Source organism: Ambystoma mexicanum, chromosome 4q (genome assembly GCF_040938575.1).
Source record: "Ambystoma mexicanum isolate Mex_15411 chromosome 4q, UKY_AmexF1_1, whole genome shotgun sequence".
Classification (NCBI taxonomy): Eukaryota; Metazoa; Chordata; class Amphibia; order Caudata; family Ambystomatidae; genus Ambystoma; species Ambystoma mexicanum.
The window spans coordinates 414,024,625-414,050,531 of record NC_090928.1 but is presented as its reverse complement, the minus strand read 5'-3'; the positions used below and the strand labels follow the sequence as shown (position 1 = coordinate 414,050,531).

The 25,907-nt window shown below is 47.9% G+C and overlaps 1 protein-coding gene across 4 annotated transcripts in view; it reads right to left on the bottom strand.

Annotated features, from left to right (window-relative positions):
- LOC138467757 (zinc finger protein 2-like) overlaps positions 1-25,907 on the bottom strand; it is a 1,341,736-nt gene that overhangs the window by 403,372 nt on the left and 912,457 nt on the right. The window lies entirely within an intron of this gene.

Here is a 25,907-nt window from a genome sequence, read left to right as displayed (position 1 = left end):
TGTATGCTTCAGATAGTGGTTTTCTTTCAGGGTCCCACAATCCACACATACAAACCCTCCCTCCCCACCTTCTGTTCAGGCTCAAATAGCTCTTCTAGTCTGGTGGTTATGACATCCCAGAATGGCCATTCCCACCAAATGTGAGGCCAGTCCACTCCATTAGTACACCCCCTCCAGCAGTAAAGAACAAGTTACTTACCTGTAACTCCTGTTCTCCAGCATGGGTGTGGCATGGATTCACATGTTCATGAATATTGCTGGTCATCAAGCTGGGAATCCTCGGTAAACAAGAAAGCAGTTTTGCTTTAACCTGAAAACTGCTTGTCTCCTCTATAACCAATCACTGTCCAGTGCGATTTACTCAGCCTATCCAATGACAGTCATCGCCCTAAGCTCCACCCCCGGTGGCCAAATTTGGTAGAGCATGTAAAGTGGCAGTGTGAACCAAGAAAAGCCACATAGGGGAAGGAGGGAGGGTTTACATGTGAATCCATGCCAGACCCATGCTGGAGAACAGGAGTTACAGGTAAGTAACTTGCTCTTTCTCCAGCATGGGGTCTGGCATGGATTCACATGCTAATGAATACGATTGCACAGCAGTACATATACACACCACAGGAGGTGGCAGAGCTCAACAGAAGCAATACACTTACTCTTGGAACAGACTTGCCTCAAGTAAATAGGTTGCGTAGCACTGCTTGGTCGACCCAGGACTCCACCCTGCATTCCCTGTCGATGCAGTAGAATATCGTGAAGGTGTGGGTGGACCTCCACGTAGCAGCCCTGCAGATGTCGAGCAGAGAGAAACGCTGTCATTGCTGCAATTGCTCTGGTGGAATAAGCTCTCGGCCAGCCTGGAAGAGGTCTGTTGGCTAGACGATGACAGTGCATGAAGCAGCCAGAGAGGCACCTGAATATGGAAGCCTTAGACAAGGCCTTCCTGTGATTCACAGGTCCAAAATTCACAAAGAGTTGAGATTTCTTCCAAAAATCCTTCGTGCATGCCACATAAAACTTCAAGTCACAAGTAATGCAACGCCCTTTCAGCAGGCGTAGAAGAGTTCGGAAAGAACACTGGTGTAACCAAACGCTTGTTCAGATGGAACTTTGAGGGGACATTTGGCATAAAGGTGTGGTGTGTCCACAGCACCACTCTCGTAGCATGCAAGGACAAGTATGGCTGCTTGCAGGAGAGGGCCCAGATTTCCCTGACCAGCCGGGCCGAGGTGATAGCCACAAGGAAAGCAGTCATCCACAAGAGAAACTTCAGAGGGGCCTAATGCATCAGTTCAAATGGAGGCCCCATGAGCTTAGTCAAAACCACATTGAGCTCCCAAGCAGGAGCCTTCACTGGCGGAAAAGTCCTGAAGAGGCCTTTAAGAACTCCTTGACGAGGCGTTGCGACCACAGGGAGGGCTTGCCAGGTGCCCGGGTGTACCATGCAATGGCAGCTAGATCTACCTTAATAGAAGAATGAGCCAGGCCAGCCATGACCAGCAAAAGCAGGTACAGGAAGAGCTGTGGAGTTGTGATCCGCAGAGGCGCAATCTTCTGAGTCCTGCACCGCACTTATTTATGGAAACACTTGTTTCCATTCATGGCCATAACAAGACAGCGTAGAGGAAGCTCTGGCTTTGGCCAGTATCTTCTTGCACTCCGGCGGTAAAGAATAGTGCCCGAACTCTAGGGCTGTAGGAGCCAGGCTGTGAGGCTCAGGGACGCCGAGTCATGGTGCAGTATCATTCCATTTTCCCTGGAGAGAAGATCGGGAAGTGCAGGCAGCCGGATGGACGCAGCCACTGACGGACAGAGCAAGTCCAGGTACCAGATCTGCCGCGGCCACGCCTGGGCAATAAGGATCCCCCTGCAATGGCACTGTCTGAATGTGTAGATCACACGTACCAGGAATGAAATCTAGGGAATGCATACAGGGTGAGCCCGTCCATGGGAAAGAGAAGGCATCCCACCCAGGCCCCTTGGCTGAGGATACCTGCTGGAGAACCCCTGGCACTTGGAGTTGGCCGTCGTCCCAAAGAGGTCGATCTGAGGTTGACCCCACTTGCGGAAGAGCATGGAAACTAGCACCTGCTGAAGTTCCCACTCGTGGCAGGACCACAGCTCCCTGCTGATTACGTCTGCAATGGTGTCCTTGGCGGCTGCCAAGTGAAAGGGTACGAGGAACATATCCTGAAGAATGTCCCAGTGCCACAGGGCCTGGGAGAGAGCCGGGGAGCACCTCACACTATGCTTCTGTATGTATAACATGGCGGTGGTGTTGTCCGTGAAGATCCGCACCACTTTCCACTGCAGCTGAGGTTGGAATGATTTGAGAGCCCAGAAGACTGCCTGGAGCTCCAGAACGTTGATGTAGATGTCCCTCCCCTCCGGGAGCCAGAGGCCTCTGGCGTGTGACTGTCTGGTGTGGGCCCCCCACCCTTAGAGGGAGGTATCCATGGTGACCATGGCCTGGTACGGAGGGGTCTGGAATGGAGCTCCTTGCGTGATATGTGTGCGTTCTCCCCACCATCGCAGAGCTTGCCGGAACCTGAGGGCGATCTTGTCTGTCCAAGCATCCGTGACCGGTAGTTACCTTGCGTCCAGAAACTCTTGAAGAAGCGTCATCTGGAACCTGCAAAAGGGAACAAGGTGGATGCAGGACGACATAGTGCGCACCAGCGACTTCATGGCCCATATTGTCGCGGATTGCGACGACAATTGCTGCACCTTCCCCATAATGGCCGTCAACCACTCCGAGGCGGTAGCCGGGCATGCCACTCTGTTGAGACAGGCACCCAGGAACAGAGCGTTCTGCAATGGCTCCAAGGAGGACTTTGGATAAATGATGGAGAATCAGAGCCCCGTAAGAAGGTGGATGGTTTCCGCTGTGTGCTGGTTTGCCAGTGCGTGAGAGCGGGAGCAGATGAGCCAGGAGTCCGTATAAGGGTAGACGTTGATGCCCTTGAGGCCTAGATGTGCTTCCACCGGGGCTAAGCACTTTGTGAACACCCTTGTCGCCGATTTCAGGCCAAAGGGTAGGGCCTTGAATTGATAGTGCCGCCCCTGGACAACAAATCTCAGGACCTTCCGATGTTTTGGGTGAATAGGGACGTGAAAGCAGACATCCTCCAACGTCGCTGGGTAAATTACGTTCCTCCAACTAGTCGAGCACATGCTGCAATGTGACCATACTGAACTTTTGGGGCTTCAAGAACTTGTTGACACGTCTTAAGTCTAGGATCGCCTGCCAACCTCCTGACTTTTGTCATACCAGAAAGTATCCGAAGTACAGTCTGGAGCCCTGAAGTGTCTGAGGGACTGATCTATGGCCCCTTTCCTTAACAAGGCTTGAACCTCCTGCAACAGTTGAGCCATGTGCAGTTCTTGACGCGCTACAGGAGTTATGCGGGGTCACCTGTGTTGGAATTCCAAGGTGTGCCCTTGATGAAGAACATCCAGCACCCATTTTTCTGTGGTGATGGACTTCCACTGGTCGGCAAAATTCGCTAGCCGGGCTCCCAGTGTGCTGTGTAAGGAAGGCATGATGATATCAAGAATAGACAGACACAAGTGATCACGGTTCAAGGGTGTTTATTAAACTGTATAGGTAGGTTGGAAAAACGCCTAATCTAAACCTAAATCTAAGATGGAAGCAAGCTACGACCATCAAATCAAAATAAGGCAGTCCTAGTGGAGTCTTGTCAAAATAAAAGGGCCTATATTAAAATAACTATTGCCAATCCTTACAACTAAATATCAAAAAGAGAGTGGGATAGGGTTTCACAGGAAAGAAAGAAGTGTCCACAAATGATAAGTCAGGATGTGATAGCCGGGGTCTCCCTTCCCCACGTTTTGAGCACCGTACAAGTCGGGACTCCTGAACACAGCACACGCTCAAGCTTTTTCAGCACGAGACGACAGTTCCAGCTTCAGCTATCAGGACCTTCTGTGGTTAAGTACCTTTCCTACAAAAGTCTCTTGCTTCTGAGGACCTGATGTGGTCAAAATAACAAACAAAAGTCCTTTTTCGTATGCATGTTGGGTGATGACTTTTCACCCCTGGATCCCCCTCTTCCGGGGTCAGATCCAAAAACAGTCCTTAGCGATATCAGAACCTTCGAAGGTTAGCTTTCTTGCTTCTGATGGTCTGATAGATTCAAAATAACAAACAAAAAATTCCCTTTGTATGGCACTTGAGGTGAGGATTCTTCACCCCTGGGTCACCCTCTTCCGGGTCAAATCCCTCTCGAATATCAGCCTCCCTCCCTTCGGGTTCACTCTGGCTTGTATTCAAAAATGATTTCTCGGTTGCATTCATGTGTTGTTGGGGTTATGGCTTCTCACTTCTGGATCCCCCTCTTCCGGGCTCAGACCCTTTCTTGGATTTTGCCTCCCTCAGTCAGGTTCACTATAGCCTTTTCCGCTGGGTGTTGGTTTTTCAGCCCGGGGTCCCCCTCTTCCGTGCTCAGACCCTTTCTTGAATGTTTGCCTCCCTCTGTCAGGTTCAATCTGGCTTTTGCAAAGATATTTTCACCTTTCGTATTAACAAATCTTAATGTTTTTTTAAACAGATCACCGTGGACTTCCCTCTGCCGGGTTCACCTTTGTCAACATGCTGTTCATTGGGCTTTTATACTTCTCCCCGTTTCTTTAGGCATCCCTCCGTCGGGTTCACTCTTGCCAATTTTACAGTTCTTTGTTTCCTTTGGTTTCTATTCGTTTGTCAGCCAAATACTTTCAACTGTACAGAGGATGTTGCAAAACCCCTGTATGACCACCTTGACCCCTCTTCTCGGCTCTCCTATGGCCTTCTGTTATCAGTAGTTTCTACAAAACATGGGATTAAACAGAGTCTCTCGAATGAGCACCCACATGGTGACAGACCCCTCTGCAGCTGGTTTTACCTTAATGTTAATAGTTCTTTGAACTCTTCCTTATTTGCCACTTTGCGACTTTCATTCAACACAAGTCGGTTTCTTTATCGGTTTCGCCTCTACTCACCAGCTGTGATGAACCGTTTGGATTTTCAAAGTCAAGACCGGTACCACGGTAGCAGGTGTCTTCTCCTGTCCTGCTTATCAGCGTAGGCATGTTCCGTGTACCCGAACATCTGCAATACACTTGGGCTATTGTTCACGGTCTTAAGATTCCTTCCACAGAGGTCTTGCTGGTGTATGTCGGAAAGGGCAAGGTCGCTTCTCTCCTTGTCAGCCTTTTGGTTCTCGATGCTTTTCTCTTGCTATTGAACTGCTGTGCTTGGATAGCTGTCTCGTCATGCAGTCTGCCTTGCTCGTATTGTACTCCACCTTTTATCCCTGTGGGGAAAGGAAAGGGCTGTCAGGTGTGAGTGGTTCTGGTCAATTGCCTGACTCTTTGATTAAGACATGTCAGGTAAACGGCTTTAGTGTTAGTCCGTTGTCTTTCATGTCGGGAGAAAGTGTTTGTGTCGAAAAAGGGGACTGGGGTGTAATGAGGAATTATATTCTTCTTCCAAGGGGTTTTGGTAAATTCGGAAGGGTGAGATTGGTAGGGTTTGTGAAACAAACAGGAATGACCAGGATTATCATCATAAAATGACCAGGGGGAATTGTGGAAATGGTAGTGTTTTGTCTTAGCAGATTGGGAGTGCGGGAAATAATCAGAGGGACGGGACGAAGAATGACTGGGAGTATTCGGGTACAAAACCACTGGAAAACAGGGATTCTGGGTCGGAGTTGAGGTTTTCAAGTGTAACAGGGTTTGGGTTTGAAGGGGATTTGGATAAGGGAGATTCTTTAGGTGGAAGGGAGGTCGAGTTGGTACAGCTTATCAAAGCCTCAAGGACTTCGTCTTCCTAGTCTTTTTATTCTGTTTAATACCGCGCCTCACCTGAAGCACAACTCCAGGTTCCCCTACCTAGGTGCTCCTTCCCCACTCGTCTACTCCTAGGGTTGGGATAAGAAAGGGCCAGTTCTTCTCTGGCCACCTGAATAAGGGATTCCTGGGATCTACTTGGATACCCTCAAGTTTATCACTGGTGCGAAAGGGGGGGCACAGGTCCACAGCCAGTTCAGGCCTGCTTGGGCATCTGCGTACTGACCTGTGGATGCCTCCGCTGGCCTCTGCTGCCATAGGCCTTTGAGCGGCCTCTGTAGGATTCATGGGTCGTGGAGTGGAAGGGCTGACAGTAGGGGGTAGTATACCCCTTGAAGGATCTGCTGACCCTCCCTCTTGAGGATCGAAAGGATGACGATCTCCTCTACTGCAGTGTCCCCAGCGAGCGAGCCTTCTCCGTCTTAATCGCCTGAAACATCTAGTCCACTGCATTGACAAACACATTGTCCTCATCAGAGGGCGTGTCCACCACCTTGAACTGTATGTCTGCCTTAAGGTTTGTGGCCTTCAGCCAACCATGGCGCTGGAGGGCCAGCCCATTGCCCATCTGACAGAATCCAGAGTCCGTAATGTCCAGCGCCACCGTGATCCGAGGCCACCTCGCCCTCCTGGCACAGGGCCAGGGCTTCGGCCTTCTTGTCATCCGGCAGGAAGTCCAGAACAGGCCCAAGCTTATACCAGAGCTCCCTGATGTAGAAAGACAGGATGGCTAGGGCATTGGCGGCCTTGACAGAGGAAGCTCCAGTGTAAATGATCGCTTGCCCACCAAATCCAACTTTTTGCCCTCCTGGTCCGGGGGCACCATGGAAGAAGACGATGGGTTGGAGGAGCGCTTTCTTGCAGCGGCCGACACCACCGAGAAGGCTGTGACTGCAGACACCTGGGGGCCAAGTCTGGGACCCTGTACTTCTTCTCCAGCCGGTTTCTCTTGGAGGGTTTGGTACTTGGTTTTATAATAAAGGAACATGACTGTTTTCCTCGAAGACCCATGCCGCTGGAACAAAAAACCCTAATTTTCGAACGGCACCAGACTGAAGAGTTTGGATGCTCTCGAGATCATTGCGTGGAATGAGCCAATCTCTTCCGGTGGCGAAGCTCTGGCTGGCTCGTCGGTGCCCAGAGGTTCCCTTTCAGCAGGGACATTGTCCTCATACTCGTCAGCATGAATGAACGTGGTGTCAACATCTGTGGCGGCTCCTCCTCCACTGGGGTGCCCTACGGTGTGGCGTTGGTGGGCGCTGCAGCCCAGAATGACTCGGCTGTCGTTTCGGCCTATCCGAGGCTAGGCAGACGCTTAGGCCTGGGAGGATTCAGTCTGGGGAACTCCTGGTCAGGGCCCTGGGAGGGCTACAGGCTGGCCCGGCACCAGGGATGCAGCCTCTGGTGTATCTCAGGCATGAAGGTGTGCAGGGTGGTGAGAATGTCCAGTGACATGTCCCTAGGCACCGGTTGGGGTGCAAACAGTGCAGCTGGTAACGGATCTGGGCTAAAACCCCTCAGAGGGGAAAATGGTCGAGCAGACTCCCCACGTAGAGATCCCTTCTGGGATATGGGCTGGAGGTCCCCTTCGTGGTCTGAGTAGCAGTCCTCTGGCAGTGGTCGTTATCAGAGCTAGATTTCCTTGGAGACTCCACCAGCACCGGGGGCGACATGCTCACGGGCCCAGGCAGGAAGTCTATCGGAGGCCGCAGCTCTCTCAACCTACCTGAATCCTTCAGGAATGATGGGAACCTGCCCAGTAGGAGGTGTGCCCGCCACAGCAGCTGGAGGCCCCGGAGGCAGAGCCATCCTTGGAGTCGCCTGTAGTCATGATCATAGCAACCATGGTCGTCGCCTGTTCTCTCTTCGATGAAGTAATGATGGTGGTCGCCGACGAGGTGGAAGCCTTAGAAGATGAAGTAGTTGTCGATTAAGTTGTGGCCCTGGCGGACGATTAGGTTGTTGAAGGGGCTTTCAATGGGCCTCCAGTAGGCCTGGCCTTCATAGCCTTGTCCTTGGAAGAGGATCTGTGCTTTGAAGGGGTCAGGGACTTCCTTGCGGAAGGCACCCCACCAACCGGTAGGCTCATCGCAGACGGAGATGGAGATGGAGATGGGGAACGGGTCCTTCCCGAACTAGGTCCAGCAGTCACAATGAATCTCGTGGGATAAGCAGCATGATGTTTAGTCCTGGAAAGGGGCATCCTCAAAGGACCTCAACCTCTTTCTCAGAGGGAGCATGCTCATGGGACCGGGCAGTCCTAGACGTGGCATGACTGTGCCCTGAGGCCAAGTCAGAGGCCTTACCTCCTAGAGCAATGCCACCAAACTGCGGTAGCGGGCCACTTCGTCGGGAATCCATAGCAGATCTCGCAGCCATCCTCATCATGGTCCGGATGCAGACAATACAGGCAATTGAGGTGCCGATCTTCAGCATAGACGTTCTTCACGTCACATTTCTCGCAGGCCTTGGAGACTTCTCTTGATTGCCTCAGACATCCTTGAGGTGCGAAGTAGGCCCAAGCCTGAGCCTTCCAAAACCTCAGAGAAGATCCGACGATAGAAGTAGATCTTCACCAGCAACGGGTCCCCGCTGCCGGTAGTCAACCGCGATGGTCGATGATGAAAAGGATCAGAAAAAAAAAAACATTCAAAGTTATCCAACAAACTCGAAAAATATCACAATTCTCGAAGAGCTAAGTGAGATGACCCCCAATACTGAAACGTGTAGCAAAAATCACAAGATGGCCACCAGGGGTGGAGCTTAGGGGGACAACTGTCATTGGATGGGGGCAGTATGATCCAAAGGACAGTGATTGGTTATAGGGGAGACAAGCAGTGTTCAGGTTAAAGCGAAATTGCTTTCTTTTTTATCGAGGATTCCCAGCCTGACGACAGGGAACATTCATGAGCATGTGAATCCATGCTGGAGAAGGCGATGATTTGGGGTCTAACCGGTGTCAAGTGCCACTGAAACATTATTTTATTCCACATTTCGCTGAGTTGTATGGCTCTGGTTAGCTTAGTAATGTTTCTCCACCAGTATTCCCACCATTCCTGTGGCAGGGCGCCACCCAACGTTGCTTCCCATTTTTTCATGTACAGCCATTGGATCTGTGTGGTACTATCTGTGAATATTATATATGATAAGGAGATTAATTTGCGCTCTACCGATTGAGAGATGATATATTTCTCAAACGTGTTAAGTCATCGGCAGGCCGCTGCTTTAATCTCTGGATCCGATATCCAATGTGGATCCGATATCCAATGACGCAGCTGGTAATATCGAAGCCTGTCCTCCTCCTGTACTTAGAAATCATTTTTGCAAGTTTCAAAGGGTTTCACTTCCTGGACCTGCATAATATCCCGCACTCTCCTGCATCCCACCTCCTTCCATGCCTTGAACGCTCCATGCTCTAGCCACGGAGTAAAATGAGGGTTGTGGAAAATTGGTGTGAAGGGAGAGGGATTCAATGATATGCCCGACTTCATATTTAAGGAGTCCCTGATTGGTCTCCACTACTGCTGTGATTAGACTTGCATTGCACGGGTGACTCTATGGTCTCCCTGGTGCACAGTCTCGTCTTTCTGCCCCCTCAACTCTTCTGCCTACATGCGCCACTTGTATTGCATGTCTCCTTCAGTTCGGCCCCCTTTAAGGAACCTTCTTCAAAGCACTCCCCGTCCCTTCAACCACCGGGGGGGGATCAGCACCTCTCCTTGTCTCGCTCTCCAACACCCGCAAATACTGGAGGGGTGTATCCGTCTCCGGGGATGGCGGTCACTCAGAGACTGCTGCCACAGCAATCCAGTGTTTCCCTTCTCTGCAGCTTCTCCGCCGCACACTTGCTGTCGACCCTGTTTGCGGAGCTGCCCATTGCTTCCCTTCTTTGCAGCTCCTTTGCTTTGCGCTTGCCTTTGGCCTTGGTTGCCGAACAGCCCATGGAGGAGAACCACCGCCGAGATACAACAGAGCCTGTTCCGAGAATTTTCCCAGGGCTCAGATGGTCCGGGAGACCCCCCACCCCACTGGGGTGATTCGGTGTAAATTAGTGCATTTCCTGTGTGGAACACTGATTTGGAGTAAGGGGCAGCAATGTGTGGGGAGGCCCTGGAGACTGTGCGTTCTTCGTTATGTCCTCTCCCCGGTGGACGTCATCTTGAAATCCGCTAGGGGTTTTTTAACACCTAAATATTGAGTAATATTAACCACACCACCAAGTACTTTCATTGCCCTGTTTTGATGTTCCAGCGCTTCATCTGAACCTAAAGCACAAAAGGGTACTTTTTTCTTGCTTACTACCCAATTGCCTTTTTGAAACTCACTCCACAAGTCTGGGCGTTTGCTTTCAAGCGATTTAATGTTCACTAAGTACCATGCTATCATACTATTATACTTGCCATTATTATATGTCGCCCACCTGATCTAAGTATCCAGTTCTTTAACAAGACTTTTGTAGCCATAGCTAATTTTAAAATAGGCTTTTAAAGGCAAAGATCCAATCTTACAACTGTTTTTGATTCTGGGGTGGTAACAGATGTTATTTTCCTCCAACATCTTCATGAATGTGAGCTGTGCTGGTGTGCCATATTTGGTGGTCTGCTAGCCCTGTCCAACCACAGCAAATCCGCCTATGGTGCTCCCACCAATGCCTAAATCTTCATCAAATCGCTTGTGAACCATTCCTTAATCACCCTCAGTTGCGCTGCTTCATAATATCTTATAAAGCTGGTGAAGTTTAACCCCCCTGTGTTCATAGATGACATCATTGTTTGCATCACCACAAGGAGTATTTTATTCTGCCACATGTAGGCCGAGACTATTTTGGTTAGTGTTTCAAAAAAGATTTTGGGAGTTGAATTGGGAGAGCTTGAAAGAAATATAAAACACTGGGTAGAGGCATCATGTTTAGGGTCACTATCCTCTCCAGGCATGAGATGGAGAGGAGGCCCCCATCTGTCCAGATCTAAATTTGCCTTAGTCATCTGTTCTAAAGACCTCGTTATCATGACCCCTAGATACACAATACGCTGCTGGGACCATCTAAATGGGGAGCACTTCCTTTGTGTGGTCTAAGAGCTCTCCCTGAAGCAATACAGTTAGAATCTCTGATTTATGTGTGTTCATTTTGAGCCCAACCGCTATGCAGAATACTTCTATTTCTTGGACCACTGCCCTCAGCGAACTGACTGGTTCTGACAGTCAGTAGGATGTCATCCGCAAAAGCTATTATTTTATGTTCCACCCCCCGTATCTAATACCTTTGATCAAATCTATGGTTCTTATTTTGCCCATGAAAAGTTCTACTGTAGAGTGAATAGCAATAGGGATAATGGGCACCCCTGTTTGGTTCCCTTTGTAATAGCAATCCGTTGTGATAGTTGACTATTAATGAATAACCGTATTGACACGGAGCAATAATTCGCCTGCACCATCTGTATACATTTAGATCCAAACCCCATATGTTCCATCGTCTGGAATAGAAACGATCATTCCACCCGGTGGAAAGCCTTTTTGGCATCCAGAGAGAGAAGGGCCGAAAGAGCAACCTTGGATATTTTCTCAATTAGATGACATACCCTTCTGGTGTTATCAAATGTTTGTCCGTTTTGTATAAATCCTGATTGGTCGGGGGATCTGCCAGTTGTGGGAGTAGGTTTTCCATTCGGTCCGCCAAGATTTTTGTATAAATCTTAGCGTTGAGATTGATCAGTGTAATTGGGTGGTCGGATAAACAAGCAGTAGGGACTCTATTACTCTTAGGGAAAAACACCACTTTGTTTCTTCCATAGAACGTTTAATATGCTCCATATCCTGGAAGGTACAATGTTGTCAGCCTGGGAGCCAACATCGACCGATATGATTTATAAAAAAGTGCTGGGAAGCTGTCTGGTCTTGGGGCCTTATTTGGTGGGAGCTTTTTATATAGCACCAAGGACCTCTGCTACTTTAATGTCCCTTTCTAATTGTTCCTGCTATTTGATGGAGATGTTGCGGAGGGGAACCGATTCCAAGTATGCCCTCTGCAAAGCCTCACTTGGATGTTCCGACGAATACGAGGAGTAGAAGTCCTCAAAAAGCTCCAGGATGGTGGAGTTTTCCGTTGTAAGGTTGCCCTCTTTGTATTTAATCTTCTCAATCATTTGGGCTGCTGTTCGTTCCCCGTGTTCGCACACTAAGAGGCGGTCTGCTTTATTAGCTTTGGTATAGTATCTCTGTTTCCGCCCATCTGGTGTGCAGAATATTCTAGTTGACCTCTGCTGCTTCTATATTTAAGACGGCTCTAGTGGGTTGGGCAGTCATCACCTGCATAATGTCTTTCAGTTGGTCCACAAGTTTCCTCTCCATCCGACCTAATTCTGTCTCCCTTTGCGCCTTTGCCGCAATGAGGTCACCTCTATTAACCGTCTTAAGTCCATCACATGGCTATATTTAACCCCCCTGCCGCCGTAGGTCGAAATGTCCTCAACATATGCCTTCATTTTATCTCCAATCGATTCATAGAGGACTCTATCTTTCATTAGTTCGGTTTCCATAGGCCATTATGGCTAAGTGGCCACATGATAGTGGAGATGATGGGGACGTTATCCGAGAGAGTGATAGAATTTAGTTCTATCCATACCACCCTCTCAATTACTTGTGCAGACAGTCCTATTTAATCTATTCGGGAGAACAATTGCTGGACATGTGAGTAATAGGTATATCCCTTCTTGTTCCCTTTAATTACTCTCCAAGAATCTTTCATGGACAAGTAGTCCTTTCTTTACTTCAGTGCTTTGGAATGAGCTATCTGTACCTGTGTCATCCCTTTACTTCTGTCCTCCATGGGAGCCCATGCCAGATTCACATCCTCCATTAACACAATGGGCCTCATTATGACCCTGCCTGTACGGAAACAACAGTGGCGGTAAATCCGCCATACTGTTGTTTCCGGACTGGCTGATTCAGAGTCCTGCAGGTGGGAGGTGTCACTCCCTCCAGGTCTGACCTGGCGGGAGTAATGCCATCCGCCTGCAGGCAGAAATGGAAACACCGGCTCCGTCATAGATGGAACCAGTGTTTCCATTGTCCCCATTCCCATGGAGTCCTCTCGGACTCCATGGGAATGGGGATTTATGTAATTCCGCCTCCGGAATTACCGGGTCACCGGGGTTGTAATGCCCCAGTGATTCTGGCAATTACGGAGGCGGAATGGTATTTCGGGTCCGGCGGCAGCCTGCCGGTTTTTCCGGCACGGCTACAGCCGGACTCGTAATGAGGCCCAATATCTCTTGGGGAGTGGTTTTGTAACTGAGCCAGCAATGTGCATAGAAAGCCATTTTGCCCCGTATTTGGGGCATGAACCATTGGCACGGAAATGTGTGGCTTCCTAATTGAATCTTAACAAAGAGGTATCTATACCCTCTCCGTTCCCTTGTGCCCCTCGAATTTTCACATCCAGAGTATTCCTGAACGCTATAAGAACCCCTCTCGTTATATCCTCCACATTGGCTTGGGATTTTTGAGAATACGCCTGAAATCTAACCTTATTCTTATCTTGTTTCCGAATGTGGGTTTTCCTGCATTGCCACAATGTCAGACTTCTCTCTGGCCAGGAACTGATCCACTTATTTCCACTTAATAGGGAATTCAGTCCCCTGATATTAAATGTTAGTAACTTGAATGAATAGAACTCCTAGCCACTGTTGCCCTGCCCTATTTCCTTGCCACACTCCTGTGGTACCCACCCCATCATAGTACTATTGTTTAAAGCCTTAGTCCGCTTCATTTTCCCACAGCATGTTCCTTTACCCATATCACCGGAACTCCCCTTCCCTTTCGTCTCCTTACCCCCCCTTCCCTTCCCTGCCCCTACCCCACCGGCTTCCCATAAGAACTCCCTGCTTCGGATCAAAGTTCCTAGTGACCCCATAGGGTTTAAACCTCTGGAATTGCCCAGAGTAACTACCCTGAGAGATACACTTGTGGAGGTACCCTAATACCTCTTGTTGATTCCAGACACTGCCAATGTCCCTGCAGGTCCCTCCTGAGCCTCCCCCGTTTGAAACCACTTTAAGTGAGCCCAGCACTCTTCCAGGCTGTCCAAAGACATCCCTCTCCCAGCAACTGCTGATGCGGGGCGCACCATAACCTGTGTTGCCTCATGATTCTTGTGGTATCACAACCAATATGTTACATGTCCTTTGTAGGTGAAGCCTCTTTGTTGTTTGTGTGCCACCAGGTTGTGTCTCTGATGTTCCCTGTGGTCGACCTCTTACTACCCCATCCTCACCGCTGCATGGTTCACCATTCCCACGGTCTCCTCCTGAGAGGCCAGGGACTCTGGGTGGATCCTGAGCCTTTGGCTTCTTCGTCACTGCTTTGCATTAAACTGAGGCTCTCACTACATGTGGAGATCGGATGTTGCCTGCCATCCCATTTGACGAGAAGACCAATGGGAACATCCATTTATATATGATTTGTTTTTGATTCAGAACCCAACCACTGCCCTCCGTTTCTGCAAGGTAGACTGGACCAGATCTTGCTATAGTTGAATGTTCTTGCCGTTGATCCTCGTAGGGCTGGATGTGCGCGCTGCATTCAGAACATTCTCTTTCTGCCCATATGTCATCATTGCGACAAGAACATTCCTTGGTCGTGACCCAGGCTCAGACGTTTTTTGGTCCTACCCGGTGAATCCTGTCGATCACAATGTCACCAAAATAATCCTTAAGATCTTTTTACCCCTATAGTTTCCGACAGGTTTTTAATGCAGATGTTGGACCTTCTAAATCTGTTATCCAGATCCAAACATTGTAGCTCTGCATTTTGGGAGAGTCTCGACAGGTGTTCTGTATTTGTATTTCTTTATTTGTACAGCGCGCCTGGCCCGAAGGCATCTGGGTGAATAAGTTCTATGAGTAGGTGGCTTTGTTTGTAGTCATTGATCATTCATATCCATATGTTCTCCCAGTGTAGAGATCTCGTCTTTCATGGATTGTTTCAAGTCTGTTTGTAGTGAAGTATTGGTCCTGGAACGAATTTGTGATCTTTTCCTGAAATTCCTGTAGGCATTGTATCAGTTCCTCTTTGTTCACTGCAATTTTAGATGAGCACTTATCTTTCTGAGGTTCCCCGATGTTTCCTCTTGTTGCTCTGGTTACCCTGTGCTGGTCCCCTCTGGCCAACACCTGTGTAGGCCTCCCTCTGCTGGTTGGCACTGTGATTTGAGGTATACGGGGGTGCCCTTTCCCTTTGATTTTGGCATCTGGGAGAGGTAAGGTTACATACCTGCAAGAGCCCCCTGCATAAATCATTTTTAGAGTAGTTCTCGGCCTCACAAATATTTCCCTTACTGTGTGAATAGAGGTCTCTGCCTGGTGGTTTCCTGAGTCATTAGTTCTTTCATGTCTCAATCTTATTCCCCGGTCCCACTGTGTATCATCCACTGATTGCTGACCTTGCTTTGTGCTAAATCAGTGTCTATGGTGCCCCCAGACTCCTTTTGTCAATTATTCATAGCTGTTGGGCCGCATGCCTTATTTTTATCATCCATCTACACCGGATGTTCAGGCTTGCATTGCATTGGTGACTCAATGGTCTCCCTGGTGCGCAATCTCTGCCCCCTCGGGGTCCCGGTGCCCCCGCAACTCTTCTGCCTACATGCGCCACTTGTATTGCAGCATGTCTCCTTCAGTTCGGCCCCCTTTAAGGAACCTTCTTCAGGTCACTCCCCGTCCCTTCAACAACCGGGGGGATCAGCACCTCTCCTTGTCTCACTCTCCAACACCCGCAAATACTGGAGGGGTATATCTGTCTCCGGGAATGGAGGTCACTCAGAGACTGCTGACACAGCAATCCAGTATTTCCCTTCTCCGCCGCACACTTGCTGTCGACCCTGTTCGTGGAGCTGCCCATTGCTTCCCTTCTTTGCAGCTCCTTTGCTTTGTGCTTGCCTTTGGTCTTAGTTGCCGAACAGCCCAGGGAGGTGAACCACCACCGAGGTACAACAGAGCAGTTCCGAGAATTTTTCCAAGGCTCAGATTATCCGGGAGACCCCCCCACCCCACTGGAGTGATTTGGTGTAAATTAGTGCATTTCCTGTGTGGAACACGGATTTGGAGTAAGGGGCAGCAATGTGTGGGGAGGCCCTGGAGACTGCGTTCTTCGTTATGTCCTCTCCCCGCTGGACGTCATCTTGAAATCCACTAGCGATTTATTAACATCTAAATATTGAGTATTATTAACCACACCACCACCAAGTACTTTCATTGCCCCGTTTTGATGTTCCAGCGCTTCATCTGAACCTAAAGCACAAAAGGGTACTTTTTTCTTGCTTACTACCCAATTGCCTTTTTGAAACTCACTCCACAAGTCCGGGTGTTTGCTTTCAAGCGGTTTAATGTTCACTAAGTACCATGCTATCGTACTATCATACTTGCCATTATTATATGTAGCTCACCTGATCTAAGCATCCAGTTCTTTAACAAGACTTTTGTAGCCATAGCTAATTTTAAAATAGGATTTTAAAGGCAAAGATCCAATCTTATAACTGTTTTTGATTCAGGGGTGTTAACAGATGTTATTCTCCTCCAACATCTTCATGAATGTGAGCTGTGCTGGTGTGCTTGTTGGGCTGGCATCTATGAATGAGAGTACACAGACTCTAGTTTATTTAGTTGGAGGATCACTTATAATGGAATTGTATGTTGACCAAGTCGGAAATGTAGTGAGTGGCTCTGACTCTGTCTCACATTCAATAGACTTGGTTTCTTCAGTGAGATTACAATATGGGTCCAGCAACTCTTCATCAAAACATTCTTGAAAATCACTCAATGGCAAGACGCCCACCATCATCCAAAGGAGGTCCTCAGGCCTGTTGGATTTAAAAATAATCGTATTCCTCTCTGTATAATCAGTGATTTGACTGCTTACCAGATTCTGTGGTCTACACCCTTTGGGAATATTGCAAGACAGGACCTCAGACAGGGACGGAGGGATCTTCTACAGTGATTGAAGCGGTGATTGTCCCGACATTTCAATTGGGTTTAGGACATCTGACTCCTTCTCCTGATAGACCACCAAACTATTTGGTGCAAAGTTCCTTTAAGATACAGATTATCCTCAAGGAAGTCAATGTTGTCACCTGCGCAACAGGCAAATCTGCCTCTCACTAACTCTGAGGGAACGTAAGATCCTCCACACTCATCCATGCAGTTTATTACCTCTGTGGCTATCTGTATCTCCAACCGAAGGACTCTGGCATAACCTATAGACGTCCGATGCTCTGCAGAAATTGAATAATTTGTTGTGTGTAGCTGTGTGCACTGCAAGCCGAACTGCCACTTGCAAAGGCATTTTGCGGGTATGCCGTGTGGCAGAAGTACTCGCATAGGAAGCTTGTCGTGGTGATAGCATTTCATATACAAACATCTGTGATAATTTATGAGCTCTGTTCATTACAGCGGTATTCCACTTTTCTGAATTACTTTTCATATCCGTATGTCCTTGACAGCACCACTTGTAAAAAAGAACAACTTCCTTTGGAACAACATCTGCCAATTTCAATTCTTCACAACCTCAAGTGAATTTCCATTTTTCACAAGTTCGTATGGTTCTCTGTAAAATCGTAGCTGCTTCAAGAAGGGTTCTGATATTATTCTGCATGAGACTCTCGTTGTGGTTAATTTACCCTTTTGGGATTAGAAAAAAGAATGCCAATACATTGAAGCTCTTCTTCTATGAAACATTTGATTTGTTTTCTTGTTTTCATCTTTCCTTCTTCTGAACCACTGATAGCTGGAATTTTCCTGTAAAGCTTTTCATTTTCCCCCATTGTTGTTATGTTGCCTTCACGAAGAAGATCACTGACTGAAGAGACAAATTCAACATTTGTTGCTTCGTAAGATAGTGAATTTGGTTGCATCTTTCCACTTAGTGTAGGCTTGCATCATAAGACATTCACTACATTTCCGTGCGAGAGGGTCTCCAGGATCTGTACACTCGCTAAAATGAATCTTCAATGTGCCATTGTTAGAGTTCTACTGCTTTCTTCAAACAGTGCCTGCAGAATCAGTTGCTATCAAATATAGTTGATTTCTTTTTCCTTCTTTATTGCAAAAGAAGCATTTATTTCTGTCGTACATAGGTTCTTCCTCTTCTTTATGGCTGGATATTGACGGCTTTGTCTCACATAAATGCTCTCCATATAATATTTTGCTTTGATCCGGGTTTGCCTTTTGAGTACATTGCGTGTAGCATTCCAAATTATTTTTCAGTGCTTCAGATGTTCAGTTGAATAATTGTAGTATTATGTTCAAGTATTCGTTATTGTTCCACCCGGCTCATTTCTTAATACACTGCAAAACCTTTCAACACCATTTTGGATTAACCAGGGGAGATTTCATTCTTTGTTCACATAAGATACACAAAGAAAAGTCTGTTATCTATTTTTTTTTTTTGGCTGATCGTGAAAGTTCTACTTTTAAATGTCTTTCGATATCCGGAGGTATGAACACTTTGAAAAATATTATTTTACTGGAAGATAGAATCAGATTTCACGCTTCAACTCCTCTTAACTAATTGTCAAACTTTCTTGCCAATTACCAGAACCTGAAACAAAATAAAAGGAAAAAATATTTAGAAATCATGAAAAACAAACTGCGAACAGAAACTTCTAAACAATAAGAGATAACAAATTATTTTAAGGTCCTTCTTTACCCCGTTTTAATGGTGGTCCATAGAAAGTAAAACTACAGAGCAAATTGTGATTACTACGTTGTAGCAGTGGCCATCTTGAATTAATTACGTTACACAGGCCCTCTGCCACAAATTCAGACAAAACACCTGGTAATACATGATTATATGCTTCATTTGTAATCCACCTGACTTTCTTCTTTTCCTCCATGATAAGGCTCACACTAGCTGTGCCCGATCACTCTGCTTTTGCTGGTCTTCTAGTGTCAGGTTTCCGCTATCAGGAGAACACTCAGGAGTCCAATCAATAGCAGATATATCAGAGGCTCCAACACCTGGGGGCTGCAAGAGCAGCCACAGCGCGTGAACGCTCTTGTTCCCGTCCTGGGCACAATACAGCAGAAGTAGTCTTCCCACATCACCGAAGGAAATCAAAGGCTACCGCGCTCGTACGCTCTCGATTCCATGAGTGAGCAGCCTGGAGGTTACCATGGCGACTGTGGCAACTGTTTCGGTCGATATGCAATGAACAACACTTTGGAGGAGTGTTCACTGGTTCCCACGGAAATTATACTTAAGCTTCCAGGCCCCAGGGAACACCGCTTCTGATTTTGAAATTCTCAAGACCCTACGAAGTCTCTGTTCTTGCCTTGTTCCTTGCTCCCGTTTTTGTGCCCACCTAGTTTCCCGATTTCCCTTGTCCTTGTGCCTTGAATTGCCTTCTTGCTCTCAACGACCACAGAACGAAGAACGACTTGCTACTCTTACCGCCATTTGTCCTTGCTCAGTCTTGCACAGTAAACAGACCCGGACTGCTGCTACGACCAGTTACTTTGTGCCGAATTTGTACTTGTTCAGCTTCGCATGGTAAACGGGCCCGGACTGCTATTACGACCAGCTACTGCGTGCCGAATTTGTCCCTGTTCAGTCTTGCATGTTAAACAGACCCGAATTCCTATACAACCCACTATTTCTTGCCGACTTGGTTATCCTTGCGCTTCATTCTACAAGCAGTCTTGGACCACGAGTTCTACCAGCTTGCCAGTGACATCGGTCGCTCCTCTCAAGCACCTGGAACCACTCCTCTACCTGAACCCGATACGTGCCCCACGTGCATTGCCCTAATTGCAGTGCAGGAACTCAAGGACTTCCACCACTGGCGCTTGATTGACGTTAGGCATCCTCGTTCCATCGTGACAGGTGGCCCCTTGGGACTAGAGACTACTGACCACTGCCGTATTAGGCATCCTCGTGCCGTCGGGACAGGATTACTTGGGCAACACACACTGGGCGCTGTATTTGGACTGACCCTCCAAACCTTCGCAGGTGGTAAGTGTCTCTCTGTCTTTGCCTATATAACTTGTTACCCCTGGGTGGTTGTATCATAGTCTCTTGTTATTCCTTAGGATATCCTTCTGCCCATTCAGAGACAACTGACCTGTAATCAGAGTGGGGTTTCCTGCCGCTACTCCACTAGGGGTCCTTGACACTCATATACAGGTTAACCAATCTTCTACAGTCTTGGCATAGTCAAACACTCTCCCCTGTATCCTATATTGATTATCCTTGTCTTCATTACAGTATCCCGGTGCGGCTGGTGTCATCTCTTAACCAACGTTTCCTGGGTGCAGCTGGTGTCCATCTCTCTCAACTAATAGATCCCTCTGCATGTGTCTTTTACTACGGGGACAAGATCTCTCGTCTACACCACAAGACCATACCAGGTATCTGACATCTAGCGACAGGCCCCCGTGACTATAGCCAACTCATGCTAATGAGGTAGGCCAGGTGCTTTCTGCTGATCATGTATGCATTACTGAGAATCCTGAAATCCCCTTTCCCAGCATTCCCCTCCAGCCATTTCCAAGGCAGCTGAAGGAGGCATCAAACTTGTATTTGAGTCCCTCCTACAACTGGCTATTCTTGTCCAAACTAAGAGGCCATGCTAAATTCCTATTCTCCCTGTTAACAAAACTGGCAAAGATACCTACCGATTTTTGCGGTAACCAGTGATTATATTGGAGGGAAATATAGAGAGACAATAAATGAAGGGGTAAAATAACGAATTACAAAAATAAAGTAAAAAACAGTGCCAGGATTAAAAAATAACGACATAGTCAATAATATAGTATGGCAGGTTTGAGTTTAAGTGGGGAAAAAAGTCCAAATAGACTTCAGTTTAAAATAGTATAAAGGGGAGGATGAAAAAGAGGAAAGGCAGGTAATAAGTGGGGGTATTAGCAAGGCAAAAGTAGGTAGAAAGTACTATGGTAAAAAAGTGAAAAAGACATTTAAAAACCCCAAAACCAGGATTCCAATTATTAAAAGATCCACTAGATGGCAGTCACAGACTATAGAAACAGACTGCATGTAGATACTATGCGCGATGTAAAAGGTATGTCATTTTTTAAAAGTTGTTAATGTATTGTGTTTTATATAGGTATTTAGATGTAATGCCAGCATTAAAATCACAAATCATTTTCTTTTCAAGCCTGAAGCGTGAGGGTCGGTTGGCCACCCCCCTCCTATTTCCACCAAGCAGTGTGTCGTGAATTTATGGAGGGCCCAGACCGCAACTACCTGAGGTAGGGCCTTTTTGCCTTTGGATTGATACTCGATCCATAAATAATCTGAAAATATGCTGCTGCCTTTGATCTTCATCACACTGTAATTCCTGACTTCTATTTTTGCAGGAACATGGCCAAGACACACCAACTTACTTTTCTGTTTCACCCTGCATGATGGCCGCCCTCTTCCTCGGCACAGGAGTGCCTCAGAGGGTTGCCATGGGAACAGAGTCGCATCCCTCTTGATTGGCTTTCCCTTCTGTTGCACTGGGCTACCGCGAACCGGCAGGTGACAGAGCCAGCCCCCAGGACCAAGCACCACATGAAGGCCCTTGTCTGGACCTGTCCAGAGCTGGAGGGAGCCCCCTTCATGCCACAGCACCTGCAACCTTCCCGCTGCCCATGCTGCATACAAATTGACTGTTACCTGCATTCAGGACACTTAATGTACCACTACTCTGCCCCGGAAAGCTTTCTGAAGGACCTGCCCCTAGACCACAACCATCTGGTTGCCTGCGGACCCCTGCCTCCCTGGTGTCACTATATGACTGCAAACTGTTTACTCCTCACATTTGACATTTATATTTACCTTACAACTCACTCATAGCCTGCTTCTGCTGCCCACTAGCGCCATACCCATTTTTCCTCCTTCAGAGCTTCTGTAACATTTTTTAATCTCCCATGTTTGTGCTGTATTAGTGCTCTTTGGCAAAATCAAATGTAGGTGTGCTTTTTAAATTGTTGCATTCTTGATTTTTGTGCTCCAAGGGCTCTTTGCCATCACCAAATCCTGGAGGCTTTTTCTTTCTTTGTACAGGCTGTCTTCCTTTCATGCCTCTGCCACTGCGCCTGCCTGGCTGCTAGGCCACTTAGCTAGCTCAAATGTACTGTGCAGGTCCCTTGCTTATTTCTATTCCAACTGCTATTCTACCACCTATTCTTCCTCATTCATAAAGTCTGGAAAAAAAGCTGAAAAACTATCCTGGACTCCAATGCCACATCCAGAAAGACTTTACAGACATCCTCTTCACTGTCCCCTCTCCTGATCTTTGGACCCCCCACCTGGTCTCCACTTTCCCCTTCCTCCTCCTCACCCATTAATGCTGGCACCACATGGGAAGTCCTCCTGGCATTACTTCTCATCCTCTAGTTACATCATTAATGTCTACCACAATGGCACTATTATGGCCCAAGGTTCTCAACCTGCTCTTTTTCTTCTCCACCAGCGCCTGCCTTCTATCATAAACTTCCTCCCCTGTCCTGCTCCCCTTCCTTCCCTCACTTCTCCACCTCTGCCAATGGGAGTATGACACCCCTGTACACCCCCACGGAAAACCTTCAAAGGTGGTAATCAGCTTCATTTAGCTACTCTGAATGTTCGCTCAGTTGTCAAACACTCCTCTGACATCTGTCTCCTTCTCGACGACCTTGACTTGGACGTCCTTGCTCTTACCGAGACATGGTTCAATGCCAGCTCTGTCACTGCTCTTGACACTCTCCTCCCTCAGGGCTACACAATCTTCTCCAAACCCAGACCCAACAGGGCTAGAGGTTGAGTGGCCCTGATCTTCCCTGAATGGGTCCCTGCTTCCATAATTCCTATTCAATCCTACTCCTCTTTTGAATGCCTTGCCTGTAGGCTGGGGGGCTCCCCCACAGGCTGGGGGGCTCCCCCACTTTTTCCCCTCACCCTCGCCACTGTCTACAGACCCCCTTGGCCCTATCCCCCTCTTCCTTTCTGAATTGGCCGACCTCAGCTAATCTCTCTCAGCCTCTTTCTCCAAACTCCTCCTCCTTGGTGACTTCAACATCCACCTCGACTTTCTTGAATCATCAACCTCTCAGTTCTGGGTCTTCTGTGACACGCTTGATGCCTTTATCTCTGGTGACATCCCTATCTCTAACCCGGTCACCACCCCCTCTCCTGATCTGACCACTCTCTCCTTTCCTCCTTTATGGGACCCCTTGACCCCCTATTCGAGACAACCCCTGTACGGCCAGCCTCCTTCACCGTCATTCGAACTATGAAGTGAGTCTCAGTTGCTGCTTTTGCCTCCAACTTCATCCCTCATCCCACCCCCTCCCCTGACCCTCCCTCTGACTCTGTCCTTGCTAATCTGCATCTTGCCATCTCCAACACTCTCGACATCCTTGCCCCTGCCATGAGGATCCATCTAAAACCTGCCACCAAGAACAACAGATGGTATGACTCCGATCTAACATCTCTGAAACGCAAGTGCAGAGTGGCTCAATCAAAGTGGCAGACCTTGGGCTCATCCTCTGACGAACTGTCCTGTCGCCTACACCAAAGGCAATATCGCTTCTCTAGCCACTCCAAAAAGCGGGCCCACATCGAAGCCTGCATTATGGAGCCTCTAACAACACAGCCAAACTTTTCAAAATCAGCAGGGAACTTGCCAATCCACTTGCACCTCTCTCACTCCTTCCCAGGCCCTCTGCACTGCCCTGGCCTCCCACTTCACATCCAAAACTCAGGACATACTGTCCTCACTCTCCTCCGCCACCATCTCCTCTCCCATCTCCTTCTCCCTTGCCTCCCTTTATCCCCTCCTCCCCCGCCCTCTCCTCCTTTCTGCCCATAACACCGGACAAGTCTCTAAAGTGGTCCACTCTATAAAGGCTTCCTCCAAACAGGTGCTCCCCTGTTCCTCCGGAACCATTAAGGACAACATCTCCTCTATAGCTGCGGCCCTTGCAGACCTCTGCAATCCCTCATCTCGCGAAGCATGAAACGTTGTTATTATCGGCACCCATTCTTCTAATGTTCGCTGCCCTTTCCTTAATCTTGCCTTCTCCCGTTTCCCAGAAATGGTGACCATCATGACAGTCTTTATTTTTCTGCCCAAAAAAGTATTTCTGTATTGACTTGCAAAATGTGACCGTCCTAAACTCAGATTCCATTGTCTTCATAGATTGCTCTTGACTAGGTGATGGTGAGAAACATTTTGTAGAAAACACTGTACACTCCATTCGGTTGTTGACGCTTATAACTTATAAAACATTCACTCTGCACTGGTAGCTGAAATAGTGCCTGGAAACACAGGGCACCCAGGTAGGTTTGGGGGTGGCTATGCTGATATAAGGGGGCAGGCAAGCACATACAACTTGAGGTTAAACAAGCAAAGTAAATCAGAACGGAACAGGAAGAAAGGGCAGACCTCGATGGCGAACAAGGGGGGATGGGAACCATGTGCTGGACAAACAATGAGGAATCCCACTATGGGTGTAGACAGGTTGGACATGAGACTACTGTGCGGGGTCAGAAATGAGAGACTATGTTTAGTTTTCTCAAGGTTCAACATTTTCTTTTTAAAGAAAAATAAACAATCTTCTATTATCTTATCTTAAAAATATTTGTAGAGCGCAACATAGGCCCGGAGGCATCTTGGCGCTGAAGCAGACAAGGCAAGGTCAACCCAGGGAAAACAACCAGCAACTAAAAGGGGAAAGTCTTCAGAGCCCTCCGAAATTGAAAGTGAGCATCTATGTTACATAGGGCAAATGGAAGAGCATTCCAGGCCTTGGCAGCCGTTACAGAAAAAGCCCAGCCTCCTAGGTGGCAAAACCTAGCCCTAGGGGGCTGAATGATCCTCAAAGCTTGGGAGCGAAGTGACCTGGCCAGTTTATAAAACCGAACATGGCCTGAAGAAATTCTGCACCCACCCCATGGAGAGCCTTGTGCACCAAGCACAGAGACTTGAATCTAATTCGCTGCTCCACTGGGAGCCAATGAAGTTGGCGCAGGAGAGGGGACATTTGGGCTCCAAAAGGGAGGCAGAGAACAGCCCTAGGGCAGAGTTCTGCAACAGCTGAAGACACTGAAGCAAATAACCCGGCAGGGCAAGATAAAGAGCATTGCAATAGTCAATGTTGGAAATGACTAATGACGAAACCACTGGGGCATGGAACTTCTGGGGGATAAAGGGCAGAATTTTCCACAATGTCCAGAGTTTATAATGGGCTCTTTGGCAGACAGAAGAGATCTGATCAGTCATTGATAATGAGGCCGCAATTTTCACCCCAAGATCTTTAACTGAGGACACTGTACTGTACTGTAATACACCCTACCTAAACCTACTCTCCCAGTGGATTCCCTAGTGTAGGATCTAAGGAAAAACCTAGCATTCACAATACTAACCCTCACACTAAACAACAAACATTTTGTGTATCAAGCGAAGTTTGGCCGGGTATATCGAGTAGAAAATATCTTTCCTTCGCAGGATATTTTTGACAGCTTGGAAAGTCTTCCTCTGCTCTTGTATGAGGACTAAAGTCAGGAAACAAACGAATTGTCGCAGAGCCCCAGCGTATTTCACCCTTCTCTCTTGCAGGTCTGAACAACACATCTCTGTCACGATAATTGAAGATATGTGCAATAATGGGATGTTCCAGGGCTCCAGAAGGTGTTCTGGGAGACGGGGAATGCTGCGCCCGTTCTACAAGGAACATATTAGATAAGGGACGGTTGGGTAGGGTCTCCAGAAGTAGCTTTTCCACAAACATTTCCATATCCTCGATATGGGTGGACTCCATTACGCTGAGGATGCGGAGGGTGACTCACATTGTAGGGCAGTTACTTTTCGCCTCGGTCATACGGCTGCACAATTTGTCAATCTGCACTGCAGAGAAATCGCCCTTGCATATAAGTGCATCAATTTATTACAGAGACTGTCTCTGCTGTCCTTAAGAGCTGACTGTCTGGTTAAGCGTTGAGACATCTACCTGGGAGGGTGCAGGCCAACTAGGAGGGTGCATCTGCAAACTAGTCCATCTTAGCCTGTTTCTTGATATTCA